Source organism: Notolepis coatsorum, assembly GCF_963971535.1.
Source record: "Notolepis coatsorum genome assembly, chromosome: 3".
NCBI lineage: Eukaryota > Metazoa > Chordata > Actinopteri > Aulopiformes > Paralepididae > Notolepis > Notolepis coatsorum.
The window spans coordinates 55198199-55216657 of NC_140167.1; the positions used below are offsets into that span (position 1 = coordinate 55198199).

Sequence of the window (18459 nt, forward strand, 5' to 3'; positions counted from 1 at the left end):
AATAAATAATATATCCTTCTTAGCAGACTTCTTAGCTTAACATCCCAGGGAACTAATGGGATAACTGGGGATGTTGTTTGCTCCTGACAAGAGTCTCAAAGTCTGGGGTGATGGTAGACAAAGAAACTCTGAGGTCATGCTCAATGTCCAATCTGTTCCTCCGCTTTGTCTTCAGCTGGACCAGAGCTGAGAAGCCACTTTCACAAAGATAGGTAGTGCAAAAAAAAGTATAAAAAAGAAATTTAAAACTTTTAAAAAAATAATATATGTTTGAAGTCTCACGGTGTTCCATTAGACAGACCAATTGAACACCACAGATACCACAAATTCTTCTACGCAAGAGAGACATCGAGAGGTTTTGTTTCAGAATTGTATCATCAATTACTAACGTCCTCGTATGAAACCCTCCAACTTGACTCTGTCTGGAGGAGGGATATACCAGACCTGGAAAATGACTTTGATTGGCAAGGAGCCTGGGCAAATGTCCGACTTACATCAAGGAACCCGGATCATCAACAAATCAATCTTAACTATATTCACAGGACATACTTGACTCCTATAAGACTGTGCCGAATGGGGCTTAAACAAGATTCCAAATGCACCCAATGTACAAATGGGGACGAAGGGACATTTATGCACATGTATTGGGACTGCTCACCAGTTAAGGCATTCTGGAAAGATGTGACCCAACAAATATCAAAACTCGTATCTTGGAATATACCTGTACACCCCTCGGTATTATTATTGAATGATGTTTTTGAGTTTGCAGTGAATCCACAGCTAAAGAGATTGGTTTTATCGGGTATCACAGTAGCCAAAAAGCTGATCGCATCACGCTGGTTTCAACCGGAAAAAATGTGCCGTAAAGTTTGGTTTCTTACATATCTCGATGTAATTTACCATGAAATATCTACAGCAAGAATTCTGGGTCTCAATGAATCCAAAATGTCAATGTGGTTAGAAGTGGTGGAGAGAATAAAAGCTAGCTTATAATGGTAGTGTCTGGTTAGGTGCGAGGGATAGTGGAGGTACTTCTCAAGGTGGGGTCCGGGAGGGGGGGGTTCGAGCTGAGCATATGTGTGTAGGTTTTTTTTTTTAGATAACAGGTATTATGGGTATATCTTATATAAGACAACTAACTAAAAGGTGATCTCATTGGATGTGCCCTGACAATTAATGCTTGTATATCTTATCGTGTGTTGTCATGTTTGTTTATATGTTTGTTTAAAAAATAATAAAAAATAAAAATAAAAAAAAAATAATATATATATATATTTTCTTTACACACACATCCGCGACCCACTCAAAATGGCCCCGCGACCCACTTTTGGGTCGTGACCCACCAGTTGAGAAACACTGTCTTAGAGGGACCTTGCAGTCACCTCTCAATGCAGATCTTGAAGCCCTTGTTCTACAGTATATCACAGAGTTTTTGAAGGACTATTATTTTCTAAGATGGACATGTATCTGACTGATGTATTGACATTGCTGTGTTTCAGTCAGGCGCTACATAGACATCATACAGCCTTTGAAGTCCTTCTGATAACACAAGTTATTGACGAGTGTATGTACAGTACTATGTGTGTGTGTGTATGTGCAAGCGCACATGTGTGTATGTGAGCATGTGTGTGTGTGTGTGTGTATGCACACACATTTGAGTGCGCGTGTGTACGTTTGTCCATCTCCGTGAGGGTTTGTTCTCATTACTGCGTTTGTGTATACGTGCGAATGTGTGTGTCTCCATTATAGCAGCTAGTATATATCCATGTTTGCACTTGTTTGTAAAGTACGAACGTTCTAACCTCTTTCATATTGTTTCAAACCCAGAAAGAATGCTGCATTCAAAGGTAGAGCGGAGGAAGTGTGGGTCGTGGTTGCACGGTTGGCCTGGCGCGCTGTTTACTCAGTGTGTATTACATGGGCTTACGCTTGTCAAGGTACTGTCAACAAGGCCAATGTCCGTCTCCTCCACACTGTCCTTGATCCCCCTGCCAAATCCCTCTATGAGTGAGAACATGTGTGGATCAACCGTCCATTTCCAGCTTGACGGCATATCTCACCACTGTGTCATTGAAGCTTGAAGGCTTCCTGCGCTGTTGTGGTTGCCGGCGAGGTTACTGATAGTGGAAGTCGGGCGTTTTGTCTTCGACGTGGCCCAAGGTGCCCGATTCCCTGCGGCGGATTCCCCCGCCGCTGAGTTCGGGAAATGCCGGCAAAGGCGTACCCAGGGAGAAAATGGGCGCTGTGTTTTGCCTCTCACTTTCCAAGCAGTTGTTCAGAGATCGTTCATGTTCAACGCAGTTTGAGTAAAACAAGGAGAGGAGTTTGTTTGCTGGAAGCTGTAGAGCAGTGCTTCTCAGACCTTTTTGTGTCAAGGACTCCCAAACGTGTCAAGGACTCCAAAATAGACACGTAATAGGCCAGGGACCCCCATTTGATAATATTTCGTTCCGGGGACCCCCATCTGAGAAAATACTTGTTGTTGGATATGAATTATTCCATAACTGTCTATGTGGTAGTTGGGCAGATAACAGTGGAGAGAGAGGAACATATGATGAGAGTAGTCATTCTCATTAATTCTCTCTCTAACCTATTGTGAATAAACGTTTAATGGAATTAACATTTTTCTGGGGACCCCCTGGAACCCTCTCAAGGACCCCTGGGGGCCCCCGGACCCCACATTGAGAACCACTGGTGTAGAGCGCTCCCAACGACCTCACACTTGATTCTCCTCCACGCTATGATGACTTAATTAGATTAAAAATGTATTAACGAATCTTCAGTGCAGGCAGAGATTTTTACATATTGATACAATTATCCCCTTGCTGTGAGCATGCAGATGTGTTGCCCCCTTCCCCCCGCCCCACAACTCTGTCTTAATGACAATCCTCCTTGGTGACTGTTACCATGTGACACAACAGAGGAGCTACAGTCTCGGACCAAATAACCTGCAGCCCCTCTCCATCTAGCCACACCCTGGGAAATAATTAGTGATTAAAAGTAGAATCCTATTACACAAGGGGGCTGGCTTGGTTTGGAACATCTCAAATGATGAATTTGTGATCTTAATTATTTCTTGGAAAATGCCATTAGTCTTCAGCACCGCAGAAGAGCCATTTAATGGGAAGGTGAAATATGACTTTAATGGATAAATGAATAGCAAATAGCAATAGCCTACATTGAGTTATTAACGTTCATTGTTTATTAATCGCGCTAACAGTCACCAGACAGACACCAAGGCCTTCATTACTTACTGGCTTCAGGCCGAGTAAACCATGTTCATATTGGTGTGTGTGACGGTGGAGTTAATTAGGTCTATAGATTGATCGATGCCCTGCGCCATTGTGAGCGGATACTCTTGTGACAAGTGTCTAGCGGGTTGAGAGGCAGCACATGGCTACTGACAGGACGTGGCACTCTGGGCCTGTAGGATTTGACAACTGCTCCACAACTAGGGCCATCTGACTGGCTCGTCTGGTTTATCTGCCTCAGCTCTCTGGACTGGCAGACTGACAGACTGACTGGCTGGCTGACTGACTGACTGGATATGTCCTGGCAGGCTGACGGATCCAGATCTGACATGCTTTAAAGAATTAGTTAACCTTTATGATGTCACGGCTGTGGGACTCTGGGTGTATGGTGTGGAAATGTATAATATGGCAGTAGTTTAGGGAATCAGCCACAGGCACTAAAGACAAGAGCAATGACTTAATTCATGGGTTGTTTTTTAAGCCATTTCATATCAGTGCTTCATTAGCTTGTATTTGGAGGTCGTATTTAACATAATAGTCTTGATATTGTTAATGATTTTTATTGTCATGGCTGTGCTATTAGATCAAAGTTCTACCCAACCAATTTGTTCTTGTTTTCCTATTTTGATATTTACCAGTGATGTGATGCAGACTCTGCCATCGTGTTTTTGTTTCAATTTGCATAATTTAATTAGCCTATCACAAATGCCACTGTTTTCTCCCATCAATCACTTTATGAAAAAATATATATAATAAATCAGCATACTCTTAAAACATCCAGCATTTTTGTTTACAAAATAAGTGCAATTTAAACAAAAAGAAAAAATACATTTCTCATTATAATGACTGCCAAGGAAGCACCGCTGTGATTTCTCAGTTGTTGCATAGAGGTTGTGCTTTTAAACCCACTCTTTATTAACATAATGGCAGAAAAGAGCAGCATAGTCCTATTTCCTGTAGCTAGTCCACGTTTTCATACAGAAATCCATTTGTACTCGTAACACACGATTAAGCTTGTGAGTTTCCAGACGGGAGGAAATCGACCCGTCATTTACCAAAGTCATAGTTAACAGCAAGAGTCCCAAAAATTGGTGATTTATTTTTTTCCCCTCTGCAGCTTATTTGATTTAATGCTGCCTATTCTGTCGCAATCCCTTTGGAGCGGCGTTTATGGAAGGCGCTGCACAATAGCCTGAGCCCCGCGTCTGAATGGGAACACTATCAGTTGAATGGTTGTTAAACATCTCCTCTTTCCTGTATAGGTAAGTGGGTCACCCCTGGGATATTTGCTAGGAAATTATACTCACTGATCAGATTGTGAGGGGGGGGGGGGGGCGTTTGGGGAGCTAGCGGCGCTGTAGCTTCAGGTTGCCGGTGAGAAAAAAAGGAAGAAAACGCCGACCTCTTCCCTCACTCCTCTAATTGTGAGTGACAGTCAATATTGTGGAAGCTCTTCTCCTCGCAGCAAGAGCCCGCGATAGGATTTGCATTGGATTTTTTTTCCTGAAAATTGTCAAAGTGGACTGTGGAGGCGGCGCGAGGTAATAATGACCACCGGAGGAGGGAGGGAGTCCACTGCAGCGGATGGAGATAGAATCTGAATAACCTTCTTACAGGAGGCTAAATTCCTTAAAACAATCAGCTGAGCTTTGTCTGACCCCCTTGTTAGAGAGGTCAGGGGTCAAGTTGAACTGCAGCCGGGCTCAGGCTACCCATGTAGGAGCCGGAGAGAGAGGAGCAGACTGTCTGAAGAGAGAACACTGACGAGGGGCTTTTGAAAGGGCCTGTTCTGGAGGGAGAAGAGTGAGTGTGGTGATGGCTGAATATGAGCTACTGTAGTGAATGAGAAAGTACAAATTTCAGTGATGAATAGCAGAAATTAAGCAAAGTGCTTTTGTTTTATGGTTTGTTATTCTCCCCCAGAATGTTTCACAACCGTAAAAGAGCTTACTTGCACAAATTCAACCCCCCCCCCCCCCAACCGGCCCCTCCCCCTCCTCCCAAAACTTCCTCAGCCTCAATGCACTACCAGAGGTGACTACATCTACCTCGATTACCACAAGAGGGTAATTAGCTAAAAAGCAGCGTGTGCGTGCGTGAGTGTGTGTGGTGGGGGTATTCAGGCAATACGTGCAGATTAATTATGACGTTTAACTTCATTTTTAATACAACTAAATTAATCCCATAAAAAAGAACGAGGGATCTCAGAGGAGGTGCTTGTCAGCATCTGATGCCTCTCCCCCCACCCACCCCTTCGTTCGCCATAATCTATTAAAACCTGGCTTTTATCTCACCTCGCCCTCCTGTCATACTTTATGGATCTTTTCATAAACACGGCCCATACTTCATAAATGTCTCAATTTTCTAGTCTATTAACATTACTTCAAAGGCGCTTGATAAAAGAGGAGGGCATGCGTGAAATAATGCACCAATAATAGGAAACGCTGGAGGCTATAGGAACAGTAGGGGCGTCGCTCTCTCTCTGCACCGTGCGGCGCTCAGACAATGCAGGGGATGTTATCATCAGCTCTAATAAAAGAACAAATGATCACTTCCAACTGAGGAGAGGAGGAGGCAGGGAGGTGGGGGGGGGGGGGGGGGGAGTTGCAGTTGTAGAGTAATTGAGTCGATGAAAAATGAGGCCTTGAAGGCTGAATGGTTTGATCAGCGGTGAGATTGAAGACCAACTCTAAAACCAGGGGTCCACCGATCTGGTATGCTTCAGGACCGATACCGATTATCAGTAAGTCAAGAGACCAGTAGTCGATATTTGGGCCTGATATTCAATTGCGGTAAAAGTGAACATTTTAGTGTCAAAATGTACAGGGACACACAACTTAACACAAAGCTGCCTTTAAATGAACATAATGGTTAATATAATAACTTAAAACATGTAAATGTAGAACATAGGACATGAAATACAATGTAAATGTATAACATAGAACATGTATAACTATGTAAATGTAGAACAGAAAATGTAAAACAATGTAAATGTATAACATAGAACATGTATAACTATGTATAACAGAAAATGTAAAACATGTAAATGTATAACAGGACATGTAAAACATGTAAATGTATAACATAGGACATGTAAAACAGCCTCAGAGTAATCTGAATCATATGCAATGAGTAGTAGAACCCTTTGTTTTGAACCCTGTGAGTGTAGTGATTCAGAAAGGCTGGGGCTGACAGTAAGGCTTTACTTCAGAACTGTTCCCTCTGTGCGCGTTGGTTCAATTCCTGTCTCTGTACATCACCTCTGTGCGTCTCGCCATAGTCTTTACTCATCCTTTCCAAACACCTGGGTCAACTATCGCCACTTGAACTGGACAGACACACTGCTCACTGATCAAACCCGATAACACCATACCTGAATGGCATGTTGGCCGTATGCCCTGAGGCCGGGTCTCACACACACGCACACACGCACGCACGCACGCACACACACACACACACACACACACACACACACACACACACACACACACGCGCGTGCCTGTGTACTCAAACATTCTCTGTGACTGGGCACTGGCTGTCTGACGGAGTATACTGGGTCAGTCATTAGATTGAGTCACACATGACTCTGTGTGTCTCACACGTGACCGACAGGACAGCTACACAACAATACGATGATGAATCAAAATGACAATACACCACGTAAGCCACACATAGGCCTATGTTTACGTCCCTGCTGACACACCATTATGCATGCACGAGCGCCGGCTCTCTCACACACACACACACACACACACACACACACACACACACACACACACACACACACACACCTACACACCTACACACCTACACACACACACACACACACATGGGCCAATAGACAGTGGGGTATCTCATGCTAACGTGTGGGGAGTAAGGACCCTTCCTCGCCCCCTCCTCTTGTAAAACAGGCCCCACGTCCGGAGACATAGATTTGCATTGACACATGGTTGCTGCTCTGGTCCGGGACGGTGGTGGAAGCGTGGGGGGCAGGCGGGGGTTGAGCGCGTGTCCATGTAATTATGTATCGCTGTCGTCTGGCAGAAAACCTCACATCTCCAATAGAGGCCTTGCACAGACTGTTTGTGTAGTTCTCTTTCTTCCAGCATGGCTGCAGTGCCTGTAACCATTGGTAACCACTTTCAAAAATAAAATGGCTAATTTCTGTGCCGTTGTAGAGCAGGTGAAACACTGAAACAGCCTGATGTTACTGTTCTGCTGTGACTTGTTTACAAGATCCAGTAATAAGAGACCAGATGATTACGCTTTTGTTGATATATTTCTTATATATTATAAACACATAGCAACAGTTGTCTCTTCCATTGCCATGTACAAAACTGGTTGCTATGTTACAAGCAGCCATTTTGGAAGACAGAGAACTACACCAACATTGTATGCAAGGTAATTCTGGTGGTTTTACTTGAATTCAGAGTTTACATGGTTCATGGACGCATTATGGCCTGCCATCATTGGAAAGAATGTTCTAAAAATGTATAACTTTTGGGGGGAAAAGTTAATAAACCATCATAATAATCTTTACTTCATACCTTTATTTAAGTGTTTTGGAGATACAAGGTTGTCGTCCGACAGCAGTGGCAGTATAGACCGCACAAGGGGTCAGTTTTAAGGGGGTGGGTTGGAGTGGGCAGGGAGGGCAGTAGACGGCAGCAGGGGGCGAGTGGGGGGTAATTATCTCTCTCTCTCCCCTCCACCCCTTCCACCCCCCCCTGCTGTGAGTCTGTGGAGGCTGACCTGCCGTGGTGGCAGTCACTCTCAGTAAGCAGAGTTGCATGTTAGCTGCATTATCCCTCCTCCACCGCGCCACGTGGGCCACGGCTGGTATCTGCTCGTACCGGGCGAGGACACAGGAAGGACTGGATCTGTCAGAGAGCATTGGCTCTCAGGCGGCCGTGTGCGCTGTGCCTCTGCCCCGGCCCAGGCCACACACACACACACATTAATGGGCCTGGCCGTGACAACTGATCCTAATTGCCTCTGAACAGCTCTTCATGTATTATTGGTGCCTGGCTGCCTTGCTTCATGTCAACAAGCTACAGGAGGGAGGGACAGGATAGCCTCTTCCCCCTCTCTTTACATGAGCACACAGACCGGCACACACACACACACACACACACACACACACACACACACACACACACACATGCACGTTATCTCTCTCACACACACACACACACACACACACACACACACACACACACACACACACACACACGCATGTGCACATGCACGTTCTCTCTCTCACACACACACACACACACACATGCATGTGCACATGCACGTTCTCTCTCTTACACACACACATACACACACAAATGTGGTATATAGTCACAGAAATAATTATGCATAGAAAGATCACATACACATACACACACGCACACAAATGTGGTATATAGTCACACAAAGATCAGATACAAATGCACATTCTCTCTCACACACACACAAATGTGGTATGTAGTCACACATAATCATAGAAAGATCACATACACATAAACATACACACACAAACACGCACACACATACACAAACACACACACAGACAAACAAACAAACACACGCACACAAATGTGGAATGTAGTCACAAATAATCATGCATAGAAAGATCACATAAACATACACATACATGCACACACACGCACGCACGCGCACGCGCGCACACACACACACACACACACACACACACACACACACACACACACACACACACACACACTCCCAGGTACACGGGTGCCAGTGCAGTGACCCTTAAGCACCCTACAGCATGCAGCCACAGGGGAGAGGAGACAGGTCTGTAGAGGACCGTTTTAACCCTCCTCCCAGTTCACTGTTTATATCCAAGTACAGATCACAGGAATTTATTTAATTTATTTATACTTTATTTCAACTGAGGAATCATTGAGGGAGACCCTCATTTTAAATGGTGCAGAGTGTACATGGCATATGAGATTATAAAACACAATTAATTTAAAACATACAATAAATCAATCACAAACACAGTCAAAAATAAATACAGCTCATATGCAATAACACATCAAAGAAAGCAACTACAAGATGATGTAGGACGGTTATTGTACAAATCTAAAAGAGCACTCAGTTTTATGTCACGTAAGAGATTCCATTATTCTACTGCATCAATACCAAAAGTCCTTCCAAGATGAGTTCTAACACAGGGTACTAGGCAGTCACTGGAGCACGCTAAGCATCGACCACTGTCCCCTACAGGTCATTCACAGAGTAGGGCTTTATACATATACAGATAGCAATAATCATGGTGCCGGTCAGACAGAGAAGACCAACCGACCTCATCATAAAGAATACCGTGGTGAGTGTTGTAGTTATCACCAGTAATAAACCTCAGGGCTGAGTGGTAAACAGTCTAAGGGCCTGAGTGTGGAGGCAGCAGCATGTCTGTATATTACATCCCCATGGTCCAAAATTACCAGGGAAGTTGGTTCAACAGATCAAAGGGAAACTGGAATACATTTGTATTTTAAAATGTATTTCAAATGTACTGTGTGTGTGTGTGTGTGTGTGTGTGTGTGTGTGTGTGTGTGTGTGTGTGTGTGTGTGTGTGTGTGTGTGTGTGTGTGTGTGTGTGTGTGTGTGTGTGTGTGTGTGTGTGTGTGTGTGTGTGTGTGTGTGTGTACGTACGTACGTGTGTACGCGTGTGTGTTTGCTTCCCTCTCACGTAGTCTTTGTTAATGAGTGGTGGAGGAGGGTTAGGATGAATAGACCAGAAACATCAAGAAGACATGTGAGAAACGTCATGTAAAGACTCAAGTGATGCAGCCGTAACATATCCATACATACATATCTGACAAAACACTCCAATCAAACACGCACCAATTATCTGTAGTATTTGCATCCCATATTTTCTATTTTATTTATTTTAACCATTTGAATATGGAATGAGGAGTGGCTTGGCTTTTTTATTTATTTTTATTTGTGGTGAATAAGAAATGCATAGATGAAAAGCATAGCAGCGTGTCCTGTCCACTCCCATCACTGTCTGCTGGGGGAGAGATGTATGACCATCCCATTACTATGGTAACTAGCCGCTATATTCAGAGCAGCCCTGGTGGGGTTCTTCCTCCTGCAGTGACGAGAGGGCATAGCTGACAGGGCCCACACACACACACACACACACACACACACACACACACACACACACACACAGACACAGACACACAGACAGATACATACACACACACCGACAGATACACAGACACACACATACACACACAGGCAGATACACACACACAGACAGATACACACAGACACACGCACACACACAGATAGAAAGATACGTACACACACAAACATATACATACACGCATGCACAGACAGATACACACACACACACACACACAAATACACGCACATGCAGCCAGACACACGTGCACAGAGAGATACACACAAACAAACAAATATGGACACACAGACAGATGCACGCAAATACACACATGCATGCACAGACAGATCCACAACACACAGGCATGTGCACAGGCACACACAAACACACACCTACACACACACACACACACACACAAACATCCACAGCGAGAAAGGGATGGTCTGGAAAATGCTCCTTGTGAAAGATAGACGGGTGGCAAATATAGACAGAGACACATAATACAGAGAGAGAGAGAGAGAGAGAGAGAGAGAGAGAGAGAGAGAGAGTGCCCAGTGCCCACAGATAGTGTATGTGTGTATGTACAGACTGATCTGGCTCAGCGTTAGGAGATCTAATATAATATAATAGGGCTAACATTTGAATTAAACAACAGCCCCTAGAACCACTAATCACACAATATCCATTCTCCTAAAGGTGGGAGATGAGGCACAACAATATACACTATGTTGCGGCGTGTCATTGTATTACGCTTCCAGCTTTATGTCGACAGTCGTCTGTACGGCGCGGAACACGTGACGTTCAGGAAACGGAGGGAAGTAGCGCAAACAAAAGCGCTGTTTCATTAACGCCAATTTTCACCAATGGAGACGGAGAGGTCGACGGAGAGTTGTGCCCCTCGCAGCGGGAGGAGACACGACACACAGTGCCCTCTTGTAGCGGGTGTATTTCAGGAGGGGATAGCGGCTATTTTTTGACGATTTCTATGATGACTCTGGAGCTATGTACTTATATTGTATTACTATATAACTTATATTACTATAATTCTCACATGTTAAAGAGAAGCAATGAGTGCCTCCGGTGAGGAATGATTATTACGCGCTCGCGCAGCGGCGTGGCTAGCTTTGCCGTTTTGTCTTCATTTATTAAGGAGATGTTATTTTATATATTTTTTTCTTCTGTAGGAGCTGTGGAGCCGACGGCTCGGAGAGGAGTTAGCCTTTATGTCCCACTTACTTTTGGCCTCTCACTTTGTCATGAATTCCACATGGAGTGATGCTTCGAAGCGGCACCTTTTTGAGCCCGGTCATTCATATTTCAAGACACCATTGTCATCTAAGTACTCTTTCACTGAGGGGGGGGGGGGGGGTTAGTGGAGATTAATTATAGACGCCGCCATCCTGTTTTTCTTTGGACATATCGCCGTGTCGACTTTTAATATCGTTTCATTATTGATATTATGGAGTTGTTATGTAAGGGGTTGTCAGAAACAGGGAATGGGCCCTAATGAACGTGCTAAAAGTTTGGTGCCTCTAGAGTGAGTGTGACATTTTAGTGGAACACCATACAGATTTTATTATTGAATTGAATTTCATGCATACACAAAACTATTTTAAATATTATTTGACATTATTCTCTTTGTGGATTTATTTATTTTTAACAATATTTTGAATTAAGAGTGTTATTTAGTCATAAGAACGATATTACATTCTCTGGGCTATATTTGTAGTGTTTTCCAACATCTTAAATTATTTGTTTAGATTAGGAAATATTCCTATTTTTATTTTTTTTTAGTAGTAGTAGTAGTAGTAGTAGTAGTAGTAGTAGTTTGAAAAATGAATTTTTTTTATAATGTGTTGTTTGTTACACAAGATTTGTGAAATATCTATTGATTAAATCATTATGATGTTGCAAATGAAATCCCCAAACAATTTGCTGCCTCCATTTCCCATCATCTGGCCTCCATTTCAACAGTGACATTTCTTTTGTATTTATAAAAGCATTTTCACTTCGTCAGTAAAATAGCCCAGCCTGTCTGGGGTCTGTGAGTGGGGTTGATACAGTACATACTGCATTGGGAATGCTTAGCACACACTTGTATAGTTACGTGCAGTCATACTGCCATCTCTTGAGAGGAAAGGGAACTACAGGCCCTTACATTGTATTATCCTCTTTTCTCTTCTCTCTCTCTCTCTCTCTCTCTCTCTCTCTCTCTCTCTCTCTCTCTCTCTCTCCTCTCTCTCTCTCTCTCTCTCACACACACACACCCCCACTCACTCACTCACTAACTCTCACACACTCACTCACTCCTTCTGTCTGTCTTATATCCCTGTTTTCTTAATCTAGAAAGTTGTGAGCTGCAGGTTGCTCAACTGTCTTTTGTGTAACTGTGTAACTGTGTGTATGTGTGCGTGTGCGTGTGCGCATGTGCGTGTGTGTGTGTGTGTGTCTATTAACTGATAGAGTATGATGTAGAGGGACTGTGCTCTGTCTCTAGACCAGCAGCTTCACCAAAGTGACAGAACAGTCTTGACGTGTCTCTGGGAGTCCTGCTGCAGACAGAATGGACATTACTCACTGGAGCTCGCAAACACATACTCATACACAAATACACATACACAAGTATACATACACACATACTCATACACACACACACACAAGTATACATACACACATACTCATACACACATACTCATACACAAATACACAAACCATCATTTATTTATTTTTGTTTGTTTTATGGTGCCAAAAGTTAAGGCCTCCTACATAATTCTAAAAGAAAATTGTATTACATTATTTTTAAATAAACTATGAGAGAGAGAGAGAGAGAGAGAGAGAGAGAGAGAGAGAGAGAGAGAGAGAGAGAGAGAGAGAGAGAGAGAGAGAGAGAGAGAGAGAGATCGGGGGGGGGGGGGTCTGAGGTTACAGCTTCAACATCATTCAATCAGACACCATGCCCCTCAGCTGAAACAGAGACCCTCCCCGATTGTCTGGAATTAGAGAGATTAGCAGGAAAGCGCATAATGCAGCATGATGGAGTTTGTCATAATTTGCATTGTCCTGGAAAGATGTGGTTTGATAGAGCGACGCACGGTGAGGCCTGTCATGTCTCACGGGCAGGTCATAGAGGATGCTTGGCAGGAAGGATGTTTGCGATATGTGCGTCAGTCGTAAAAACCCTCAAAACCAATTTGTCAAAAGATGTGAGGTTGGGACGGTTGGAGGCAGTGCGGGCATTTTGCCCCAACAATGAAAAAAAAACTAAAACACATGCCTCTCCATCACTTCCAGACCCAGACCACGTCTAATGTCTGGTACAATATACACCATACTGACATGCACCTTTAATACATTCACTGTTAGGATATAATAATAATTTCAGTTATTTTACAGTTATTTATAATGACAGAAAAGGTTTAAGCTATTACATGACACAATAACAAATCTGTTTAATTTATATTTTTGTCTGTATGTGTATATATATATATATATATATATATGATTGAATATATATATATGATTGAATATATGATTGAATTGAGGATGAATGGTGGAACGATTTATTTCTGCGACGATGTATAGTGGCGTTTGGAATGCCTAGCACCCAGAAGTTGGCCTCCACTGACCTTGGTAACAGCTCTCAACGACAGCTCTCAACGACAGCTCTGGACCAATAATCAGCATAAAGTTGACCAGAGCCGACGTGACAGTGTTACGCTCTCCCATCTGCCATCTCTGGAGCGGGCATGTAGAGGACGGAATGGAGAGAATACACTACAATACATAAACAAGAGAGAGAGATGGTGGGGGGTGCAGGCTATAGGGCCAAGGTGCCTGTCTTTCACTGACCACACAACAGCTCAACGATGGCTCGCCATGTTTCTTTAATTCCTCTAAATGTATCCGTGCCACTTTGTGTTTTTGTCTCTGTGTGCAGTTGGAACACATTCAGGTCTCCCTGTACTTGGCTTTCTTTGTGCATTTTCATATCGCTATTTATTCTGCCATTTAAGTAACGCTGATTTTGTCTGACAGTTGAGCATACAAGGGTTAGACTCACACTGGAGAAAGAAAAAAGAAAAAACAAGGAGATGAAAAAAAAAGAGAGATAATTTTTCTCCTTTTCCCCACGAAGCCTTGAGTAAGGAGCCTGAAACGGGAGGGAGGAGGCGCTGCGGAGGGGAGGGAGGTCGTGGTTCTCCTGAACGGTTTGTATTTGCAGCAACGAGGTGTCAGAGGAGGCAGGGTTTCCTCGGGGCGTTAGAGCAGCGTGAGCTCAGCTCTTATCATCTCCCACTCCCCAGACGTGATCCGCTTTGAATGCACTAATGCCCAAAGAGCCCCAAACAGACCAGGAGCCGGTTCAAAATGGAATCACGGCAAACGCACACCTGACAAAACTGCCATCCACCGTGTGAGGATTAAACAGTCCCTATCAAATCCTGCCCCCTCCCCCCAAAAAATTTCAGAAATAACATTATACTCTGCGGTACGCTGAACAAAAACTTCAAACCCACATTTTAAAACGACTTGCCACTTTTTTAGATATTCAAGGGGGAAACAGAATCAGGACAGAGATTTGGAATTTTGTAGCATGAATTAAGTATGATCCATAGGAGATAGTGAGTGTTCCTGTTTACACTAGTATATGATGGGCATAATTCACGTATAAATCAAAGAGAGTTTGAGATGTGATATGAAACGTCTTGCCCCGGTGCTCTGAGGACACGGTTCTCCCCATAACCTACCGCATCTGCCTTCATTTCTACCCATGGATACACTGTAAGCAACACTGCATGGACTCAGACACATCTAATTGAAAACGGAATGTTATTTCAGAATATTAATCTCGGGACGCTTCATGAGAGTCGCCCACTCTTCCCACCCCTTCAGCTCGGTTGCACGTTGCCTCGCATTAGGGGGAAAAGTTACACCGTATTAATCTCATCCCCTTCTACACATTTTGTATGATCATTTCCCCTGATTAAATTATGCATGAGGTCTCAACGGGGGGAAATGTGACCATTAGCATATCTGATAGGAGCACCGGAGCCATTCTCCACCTCCTCTCCTCTGTCCTTGGAACCGAGCAGAGAAGAGAAAAAAAGGAAGAAGCCCTGACTGTTCGTCAATAGCAGGTCATTTTACCCAGGCCATCTCGGTTCATTCATACCGCTCTGGAGCTGCAGCTAAGAGACGTCGTCAGCGTGATGGGACCCAAAGGGTTCCCGACACTAATGTGAACGTAGCCTAGCACTTCCGTGTCATGCCTCGGAGCTCTCAGACGAAGAAAAAACAAAAAAAACAGCAATTAGAAACGCCTGAGACACGCTAGCCTGTTACAAGACACCTTTAAAGCTGGAGACTGGACATAGCCAGGCCACTTCCTGACGGCATTTACATATATGTTACTGTCTGGAGCCCAGAGAGAGAGAGAGAGAGAGAGAGAGAGAGTCTTTGAGACCGGATGACCTTTTGACACGTCATTGGGCTTATGAAAAATGATGGTGCTTAGCCATGAAATAAAGGTCGATAAAGCATGAAGCCAAAACATAGCTTTAATTAATGCTAAGCGGGACGGCGCACGCTGGGACCGCCTCAGACGCAGAGCTGATGGCAAATTTACGTGGCTTAGAGGAATTGTTGTGGGGGGGTGCGGTTGGGTGTGAAGTTGAGGTCAAAGTCAACTGGTGCTGTACGGCACAAAATGGCTTTCTAAAAAGTTTCATATCCAATCACGTATGCATATAGGGTTAGCTTACATCATATCTGCGAACCTCAAGTATTATAAAGAGATCAGAAGAGCGATGAACTACAGTAGTCGACGTGAACATTGATTCACTATGAAAACTTTAATACGAGTGTGTGTGTGTGTGTACTCTCTTCTCTCTCTGGGCCATTTAGACTTACTACGGTTGGCGTTTGAAAAATACTTAGCTTGTTATAGGAAGTTTAATGTCACATGAAATTGTTTGACCCTTATGAATATTAACGGACTGCCATCTCTTGGCCTATTAAAAATGCATGTGGCATTGCGGTTGTTGATCACGTTCGGAACGCCCATGCAAATTGGACTGTCTTCCTCCCGTCAAGGCCTACGATGAATAATGTAGTTGTGTTGTATATTCAGGGAACACCATTGACAGTCAATTAACAAGTTTGATTGGTGTGTGAACTCATTCTTTTGAACTGTTAATTTTATGTAAATAGTATTCGCTCTCCTCTTCTCTGCCCCCCCCATTCACCATGGAAAGAGATATCCTCGCCGCCACCACCTCCACCCTCGCTCTCCCCCAACCTCCTCTCCCGCCCCCCCCCCCCACTAAGACTAACCGGAGCCCAATCCTTAATAATTGATCATCACACACCTGCTTGGTAGAAGCAATAGGGGAGTCTGTCTTTATTCATTTTTTAATTCCAAATGGGGGGGGGGGGGGGGGGGGGGGGGGGCTGTCTTGTAAAGGGATCCCGGCGGCCCGTCCGACCTGATGGAGCCTTTCTCTGTCGGAGGAGATATGATGGCGTCTGATGGCTGGTAAATGGAATGTTTAAATGGAATGCCAATGACGATTTGTTGTTGACGTGTTGGGGATCAGGCTGGACCTAGATGTATGGCAGGCGCGCAGGCAGATTGTGCTCGCAGGTAAATGATCCGGTGATTGATCCGACCGCTTGAAAGGGAGGGAGCCCTCAGTCTCCCCCCTCCCCCTCATTCTCCCTCCATCTCTCTTGTCTCATGCGCTCTCCCTGTCCCGGTAATTTGGAGGCAGAAGCTGAAGATTCATCAAAGTTGACAAGTGAACCCAGGAGCTGGGAATCATGGGAAACCCATCTGATTATGGAAATGTCTGTGGCCATGCCCCCCCCCCCTCCTCGCTAGACAGCGATGTAGTTACCATGCCGATGCCGGAATTCAACATGAATGCAGATGTAATATTTATTAAGAAGAAGAAGAAAAAACAGGTCCTCTCTGCTCACAACCGCCTCTACTCTGCACAGGTAGTGTTGCTTTTCGACACGCATCCACCGACGTAGGGTTTTCTAATGGGTTGAAAAGAACCCTTACTTTGCTTAAGTGACAAGGGGAGGTGTTTGAAGTGAGGAAGAGGAGGGGGAGCCGGGGTTCAGGGGGTGCTAAGCCTTCGGTAATACCTCTGGTCCACACTTTTAACCCTGGTAATCTGACTGTGAAACACGACACCCCTGGATGTGCCTCTGCTAATCTGCTAAGGACCTTGTCTCAGGCCGTGTACCCATTGATTCAGGCCCTCCTTGATCCTCCCTGGAGGTCTGAGTCCACCCGGACCCCAGGGTCCCCCGCGCAGGGGCCGCCCAATTAACAACATTGCGTCTCCCGCGGCTGTTTGCACTGACCAGGAGCTAGTGTCCCGCGCTAAGGCCGCGGAATCCCCCGAACACCGCTGACCTCTAACTGCGTCTCAAGAGGCCTGACCTCGTCGATGCCGCCGCCCGCCCTGCTCATCTCTTTGCATTAAACAGATAGATTTCTCTGCGTTTGATTATTGAGTTAGGGGGAACTTGTTCTAAACGGAGGCATTTAACCAAAGAAGATCAGCTAATTATCGCGAGGCTAATTATGCTCATGAATAACAGACACACTCGCGGCGTGGACGTACGTAGGTGCGCGAACGCAGCGCGGAGACGCCTGGTTATTTTAGTGCAGCGAGATGAGTATTACTGGTGATAATGTAAGAGAGAGGGGGCACTTGTTAATTGATGCACCGCTATTCAAACACAGGCTGGTAATTCATGTTAATTTGATTGTTGCACCTCACTGATGAATATAATGGACTTTCTTTTCTGGCTCATTTTGGAGTTCGATGGTTTGTTTCTTGCACCTCTTGCTTTGTGATGTCCTCATTTTAGAATTCTTGACTTAAAGTTTGATACCCCTTCCCCCCCAGACTAGCTTAAAGAAAATGATATACAGACTGGCGTGTAGAGTTTCTGTAACAAAAGCATGGTTGTGTTTTTAGCTTGGCATGAGGTGTATCTGGGCTTGACGGTGTGTATTTGAAATGAATTAAATAAATTGTC

The 18459-nt window shown here is 44.4% G+C and overlaps 1 protein-coding gene across 1 annotated transcript in view; it reads left to right on the forward strand.

The window, feature by feature from the left end:
* Nucleotides 1–18459, forward strand: part of dph6 (diphthamine biosynthesis 6) — a 222786-nt gene that overhangs the window by 123973 nt on the left and 80354 nt on the right. The window lies entirely within an intron of this gene.